This window comes from Myxocyprinus asiaticus, chromosome 46, assembly GCF_019703515.2.
Source record: "Myxocyprinus asiaticus isolate MX2 ecotype Aquarium Trade chromosome 46, UBuf_Myxa_2, whole genome shotgun sequence".
Lineage (NCBI taxonomy): Eukaryota > Metazoa > Chordata > Actinopteri > Cypriniformes > Catostomidae > Myxocyprinus > Myxocyprinus asiaticus.
In genome coordinates, this window is record NC_059389.1 from 2,235,620 (window position 1) to 2,243,677 (window position 8,058).

The following is an 8,058-nucleotide window of genomic DNA, read 5'->3' on the forward strand; positions in this document are numbered from 1 at the left end:
GTGTCCAATTTAAACAATCTGGACACTTTAGTCCATACTGAGTGTAAATGCAAAATAATGGGGTGTAACTTAACTTTTCCGATTAGTTTTATAGAGATGCTTTGTAATGGCGAAATAGGGGCAAGAACTGCCTGTTCAATAACAAACCAGGGAGGGGCTCTCTCAGGTGGAAGTGACCAGTGAGCCAAATGTCTGAGACTGAATGCATAGTAATAAAACAAAATCTTGGGTAGGCCTAGCCTACCTTTGTCTATCGGCCTATGTAACTTATTAAAATGCAATCTGGGACGTTTACCATTCCAAATGAAGGACTTCGCTATGCTATCAAATTGCTTGAAATAAGAGAGGGGGACATCTACAGGGAGAGATTGTAGCAGGTAGTTAAATTTTGTAATACAATTCATTTTAATATCATTAACCTTCCCAATCATCGATAAATGTAATGAAGCCCACCTGCCCACATCGCTCGAAACCTTTTTATTAAAGGATCAAAATTAACACTAACTAAATCAGACAAATTTGCTGGGAATAAAATCCCCAAATACTTAATGCCCTGTTTGGGCCACTGGAAAGCGCCTGGCTGGAAAGCCGTTACTGGACAGTACGCTGTCAGAGCCAAAGCTTCGGATTTAGACCAATTGACTCTGTAACCTGAGAACTTAGAAAAGGAATTAATAATTCTGTGGAGGCAAGGCATAGATCTAGTAGGTTCAGAGACAAATAATAAAATATCATCTACGTAAAGCAGAAGCTTATGCGGCACACCTCCCACAATCACCTCTGGAAAATCATCCTCCTTTCTTATCATGGCTGCTAATGGTTCCAGTGCAAGACAGAACAATAATGGGGAAAGAGGGCAACCCTGCCAAGTGCCCCTATCCAGACTAAAATAATCTGAAATTAATCCATTTGTTTGTATCGCTGCTACAGGGTGTCTATAAAGTAACTTAATTCAACCAATAAATGTACTCCTGAACCCATACATTTCCAAAATCTTAAAAAGATAATCCCATTCTACCATATCAAATGCCTTTTCGACGTCAAGTGAGATGGCAGCGACTGGAGACTGATCATTCGCTACTGACCACATGATATTGATGAGATGCCTGATGTTATCAGAAGAGCTGCTGCCCCGAATAAACCCCACCTGATCTATATGTATAAGAGATGTTATAACTTAATCGGTTAGCCAAAATTGTTGACAAAATGTTTACATCTAGTTGGATCAGGGAGATTGGAGATTAGTAACTTTTACACTCATTTGGATCTTTGTCCTTTTTAAGAATCAGACTGAACCGGGCTTGTGTCATGGTTGGAGGAAGTTTTCCATTCTTTAATGATTCAGTATAAACTTCTAACAAAAGTGGAGCCAGTTCTGTAGCATAGGATCTAAAAAATTCTGTGGCAAAGCCATCTGCCTTGCCAGTAGGTAGGGACTTAATTACCTCGTCAAGCGCCTCCAAGGTTATCTCAGAATCAAGAGAGTTTTTTTTGCTCAGTCTTCAGTTTAGGAAGATCTAATGGTTCCACAAAGTTTCTAATATCTTCATCAGTAGATGAAGACGTGAAACTATAAAGATCAAGATAGAACTCTTTAAAGGCATTATTAATATCAATGGCTGAGGTAAAAATTTCATCACCAGCAGATTTCACTGAGGGAGTGGTAGAAAGAGACTCTCTCTGCTTTATATATCTAGCCAAAAGCTTCCCTGCTTTGTCCCCAAACTCAAAGTATGACTGTCTTGCCCTGAATAACCAAAACTCCACTTTCTGCAACAAAATAGTATTATATCTATATTTCAATCGGGTCAATTCTCTGAGGCCATCAGATGACATACGGCGCTTCAGATCTGCCTCTGCACTTTTAATATTTCCTTCCAACTCCACAAGTTCTCGTGCTTTGGATTTTTTGATGAATGAGGCATACTATATGATCCAACCCCTAAGAACTGCCTTACGTGCCTCCAAGCCACGCACACAGAGGATACCGAGGACCAGTTGGTCTCCATATAAACACTGATTTCAGTCTTTAACATTTGTTGGAAATCAGGATTTTGCAAAAGGGATACATTAAGGTGCCAACTATATGATTTATTTTTCTCAATATGTGGCAACACTTCTAAGCTCACCAGGGCATGATCCGAGACTAAAATGTTTCCAATTGAGCAATCAACAACAGATGAAATGATAAAATCTATTCTAGAATAAATCTTATGGACTGATAAAAAAAATTTATAGTCTCTACCAGATGGGTTCAAAAGTCTCCAAATATCTGTAAGACCAAGATTTTTACACATCCTGTGAAGCGTCAATGTTGCTCTAGGGGGTTTACACACTTTTGCTTCACTATGATCAAGGACTGAGTCCATCAAAAGATTAAAGTCTCCTCCCAATATTATATCATGAGGGGTGCCAGCAGCTTGCAACATCCCTTCAAGATCTATTAAAAAGCCCTGATCATCAACGTTAGGTGCATAAATATTAGCCAAAATCAGACTTTGTCCCTGAATTTCTGCTAAAACATTAATGACTCTTCCTAATTTATCATTAAACTGTTTGAGACATTTGAATTGTAAATGTTTATTTACCAATATAATGACTCCTTTGCTCTTACTTGAGCCAACACTAAAGAAAACATGTCCACCCCATATCTTCCCAAATTTTTCAGCTTCCTGCAGAGAAAGATGCGTTTCTTGAAGAAACACTATATCATATTTCTTACGTTTAAGAAAAGAAATAACCTTCCTTCTTTTTATGGGGTGCCCCAACCCATTCACATTCCATGTGGAGAGAGACAGTACACTCATATTAACATTTGATATTTTGATATAATAGAAAAAAATATATTGTGTGCCAAAAACAAAATTATAAAGACCACATTTCAACATTAATGCAACAATAAAACCCAGAACTTCCCCCTGAACAAAACAAACAGAAAAAAGAAAAACGTGCGCATTAACCCCGCGCACGAAAGCGCCAACTGGCGTCAATCCCTCTAAACTCAAAGAGTCCATGTATGCCTACGAGAGCCCCCGCGACAACTTTGCCATCGGATTGCTCAATTTTGCCTAACAAATTTGTAAGGCAAAATTACATAACATCAAATATTTTGTAAAACAAACCCCAGCCAATAGGCAGAATAAACACAAAGAACGTGTAGATTCATTCACAGAACTGTCTCAAAGGTGTGTTCCTTCACAAAACAAACTCCAGCCGATATAAAGCCGTTCATTTTCCTCGGACAGACAAACGAATCTTCAGTGAGCCGGCTGAGGAGTGCAGCAGATGATGTAATAATTCCAATGTCCCACGAAAATACTCCACAAATCATACTCCAGCCAACAGGAGGCACAAGGAACTGACAGATTCATCCATAACTGTCCCGAAGTAGTGTTATTTAACAAAACAAGCTCCAACCGGTAGGCGGTACCAGCACAAAAGGAAACGAAACATGCATCCCGGTTCCTCGGATGGTCAAGAGTCAATTCACTCGGAGGCTGCATAAAAGTATATCCCCTGATTTACATAGTCCAACAACTTTATAAAAGACATCCTTTGTGTGGGCATGTAGATATTTTGCGGTCATCCGTAGTGTCTATTCTCAATCTGCCTGGGAACTTCATTGTAAATGTGATCTTCCGTCAATGCAAAAGTTTCTTTAAGGAAAAGTGTTAATCCACAAAACAAAACAAACTCCAGCCGCTCGGTGGAGCCAACGCAAAAAGAAACAAAAATGGTGCCCAGCTTCCTCCGAAAGCCAGAGTATGTACAGTGAGTCAATCCACTCACAAGAAAAACACCCAGTGGTTACTCACCCATTGTTTCAATAAAAGACATTGCCTGATTGGGACCTGTACTGTAAATACTTTGCTGCCGTCCTTGGTGTTTATTCTCAGTCTGGCCGGAAACATCAGAGCAAAAGTGATCTTGCATTCCTTAAACCGATCACGTTTCTCTCTTGTCGAGTTCACAAAGTCCGGGAACAAGAAAATATTGTAATTCTTCCAAGAAATCTTTCCTTTGCTCCTCGCCTGGCGCAACACGAGATCTTTATCGAATGATCTCAAAAATTTGGCCAGAATCGATTCCTTCTCCCGCCACACCATCCAAATCGAGTCCCTGGTCCACAGGCCTGTCTGGGCTTTCATCTTGAACCCGTAAGTGTCTTTTAATGTCTCCAGAGCCTGAGGATTTTTACTTCTTTGCCATGTTTACCACAAACAGCAAATGTGCAACTGGGTGTTATAAATTTCACCGGATTATATCATAAAAATAATTGAAAAAATTTGCAAAGTGCGCAGAGCTGTCTCTCACACGTCTGCCCTTCGCATGGCATCACGTCACTTCCCGAAATCAGTATCTTTGACGAGTTGATGCTCTCATGTAAATGGTTAACTTTAGCAACTTATTTCCATCCTGTTCATTTTCTTGCCATTATATAAATAATCAAGTGATATTTAATGAAGTTGAAGTGTCTGACCTTGACCAGAACACATTTCTTATAGTCTGCTATTTTCTTTTTTATAGAAATGCTTCTTTAAGTTACTATAAAAGCACATTTATTTACTTATTTTTTAATATATTGCATAACAGAAATTACCTAACTAGATTTAGAAAAATTGTATAGGGCCAAAACAGTGTATTTTAATTGGCCGATGATATGAGTTCAAGAGGTTTGTTATCGTAATATTTCTCTCCGGTCCAGACGAGGGTTTATATAAGGTCTGTCGCTCTCACAAACACTTATGAACACTCAGTGACCTGAGATAATACTCCAGCCAGTCTTCATGAGGTCATGCCGCTGTATTTATCTCCAATATCAGATGACAGTTAGTGAGGAATGTTTATTTACACTTTTCAAAGTCTGAAATTATAGAGGAACTAGTTTTGTATATTTTCTGAAAAAAATGTGAGGGGTATTTCTCTTTTGCAGAACTCACCATCATGATGTTAGGGTGTTGTAGGTGGTTGTAGTCACTAGGGCACACTGGGTGCTGCATACTGGCCCAAGTCTAAGGCCAATTCACACTGATCCAACACTGACCCGTTGTTGAATTTAGTTGGGTCAGAGTGTACATCCTGTTGGTGTTTGTAGGGGAATTTTGACAATGACAGTGACGTTTCCCAACGTTCTTCTTAATTGTATTATATTCATTCCATTTAAATCTGAAAAATGCAAGTTTACTCACGTAATCAATTTAGTTGGGACTATGTGAATGCTTTTTGTGGCATTAGTGCAAAAGTTTTGCCTGTTACAGCTTGGCTCATGCCATTTAAGAGTAAAATGGACTTAAATTCATAAGTATGAAATGGCAAAATACTGACTAAATTTAAATCGACATTTTCATCAAAAGCAAAAAAAGAAAAAGACTAAAACAGAAAATTGTGTTAAAATAAACACTGGATTTGCTAGTGTGTTGTTTAAAGCAGACAAGCGACCCTGTAGACCTGCAGAGCTGAATAAGAAGTTTGAAGATTTCTAACTCAAGTTCAGAATAAAAAAAACAGCTTCTGAATGGAGCGATACCAGGAGGTCTTGCGAAGCCTTTTCTGGGGGACTCCATGTGATCGTCACGCTCTGATTCCATGCACAGGGGCTTTCTTCCGCTAATTTGTCAGTGGAGTAGAGACCAGATGTTTGTAGTGCTTGACTGGTGTGTGTGTGAGCAAGTGTGCTTCTGTACATTCTAATGGGGGCCTAAATGTAAACAGAACTGGCTTCTATTATGGGTGAGTTGAGTGCTAAAATAGCTTACATCTGTCCTGGTTCACTGCGAGTGTTCAGAAAGAACTCATTACCCAGGAGAGAACAGGGTGACCTAGGGATGGAAAACAAGCCAAAATGTGCATGTGCAAAAGTCACCCTGGGTGCATTGTGCTCTACAAAGTGGACTTAATATACTCACCCTCTTATCGTTCCAAACTCTTATGACCATTAGCTCTTGTTTGGAGGAAACAGGTCTGTGATCTGCACAAAAGGTCAGTTTGATGGAGATATGAGATGTGGAATGGCAAGAAGAGATGCCTACAGTATCCCAGGAGATCTACTCAGACATGACTTTCACACGACACTCCGCATTCAAAAGTCATTTCTCCATTGAATTCAATCATTTTCCCGCCAACTGCCATCCTAGAGCTCGTAGGGGGGTTAAAGATTATTTTACTTGGATCTCGTTCACGGAAAACCTCCTTTTATGTACTTTTACTAAATTTGCTCCCAGAAACCTAGAATGATTTATATGGTCATTAAGTCTCATTGAACATGAAATGCTAGAATGATGATCATTTAAAATGGAATAAACAAAATAAAGCCAAAGTCAACATGAAATTAAAAATATTAAAATATTTAATTTTACTTTCTTAATGCAGATTGCTGGTCTTATTGTGAACAGTGTATGTTATTCCAAGTAAAAAAACAACACTTGGTTTTGCTTCAAAACAAAATAACTTGTTTTGCCTCTAAAACGACTTTCCTTTTTGGATGACATCAGGAGTCCCTCTAACTTTTCAGCCCCTCCCCTCTAACCACCTGTCAAATAGAGACCACATCAGTCCATTCAATTAATTCCTGATGGATAAAATCAAATCCTGGCCATTTAATGCTAGGTTTGTGATCATTTTGCACGTGCTCATTGTATTGTAATTTTAGCTATTTATATAGGCTTACTGCCATATTATTTCCCAATTTGCTGTATTTACTGCATACTCAATTCTCAATGTATTTAGTGTCACCTTTTGAAAGAAAAACTTTGCCATGTACTATAACTAATAGTGACATCATTACAGTATTGGCCACCACCATATTGACAATTTCAGCTTCTTGATTTGGGGTGAACAGGTGATTTTTCCAATATTTGATGGTCTTCTCTCAATTCTGTAGAGGTTGAAAAAGTTGGGTTTCCCATACATAGGAAAGGGACATATTGTGCAAATATAAAATACTGTAAGAAATATCTGAATCCAAAAACGTACCTGTTCTCAGTTCGAAATGTCCTATTATTCTAGCTACAGTATAACCATTTAGATGTGGCAGCACTCTCTATCCAGCTTCCCTAAAGCTCATATCACGGTTGATGACAATATCTTTCACAGTAGCTTTACTGTGTATCTCATCTGATATATTTATGCGTCCATGTCTTCCTCTACCTCCTCATGCTCTTTGTTGTTCCATGTTTTTGATGTTTCAATGAGCAATTGTTTGACATTGATAGATTTGAGACAGTGAAGTATTCAATTTTGGTTGAATGGGTGAGATGTGTTTGCTGCATTATCTCATTGAGTTTAGTTTGTTTGACTCCCTTGGTTTTAGATTTGGAGCAGGTGTATTCGCAGTGACAACTTTGCTTGAGAGTTGTGTGAAGTGTTTTGCAAACAGAATGCATGAGAACAGCTAAATGTGTGGAAGCAAGAATAAAGTGTTAACTGTTTTGCAGAATAGGTATATGTTTCTGGCACATTAACAAGAGAAACTGATGAATTTGTGAATTGTTTCAGTCACAGTGTGTATCCAATTGAAAAAAACAAAAAACTTTAACAACCGTTTCTGCATGATGTCTGTCTCAATAAAACTCAATTGGTATCTTTGGAGTGCAGGGTTTTGGAAGGAGGGTTGAGATTGTATCCTGGCCATTTAATGCTTGTTTTGTGTCGTTTCTGAATGGACGAGATCAAATACGGCCATTTAATGCTCGTTTTGTGTCGATTCTGAATGGACGAGATCAAATACGGCCATTTAATGCTCGTTTTGTGTCGTTTCTGAATGGACAAGATCGAATACGGCCATTTAATGCTCGTTTTGTGGCGTTTCTGAATGGATGAGATCGAATCCTGGCCATTTAATGCTCGTTTGGTGTCGTTTCTGAATGGACAAGATCGAATCCGGCCATTTAATGCTCGTTTTGTGTCGTTTCTGAATGGACGAGATCGAATCCAGCCATTTAATGCTCGTTTTGTGTCGTTTCTGAATGGACGAAATTGAATCCCGGCCATTTAATGCTCGTTTTGTGTCGTTTCTGAATGGACGAGATCGAATCCCGACCATTTAATGATCGTTTTGTG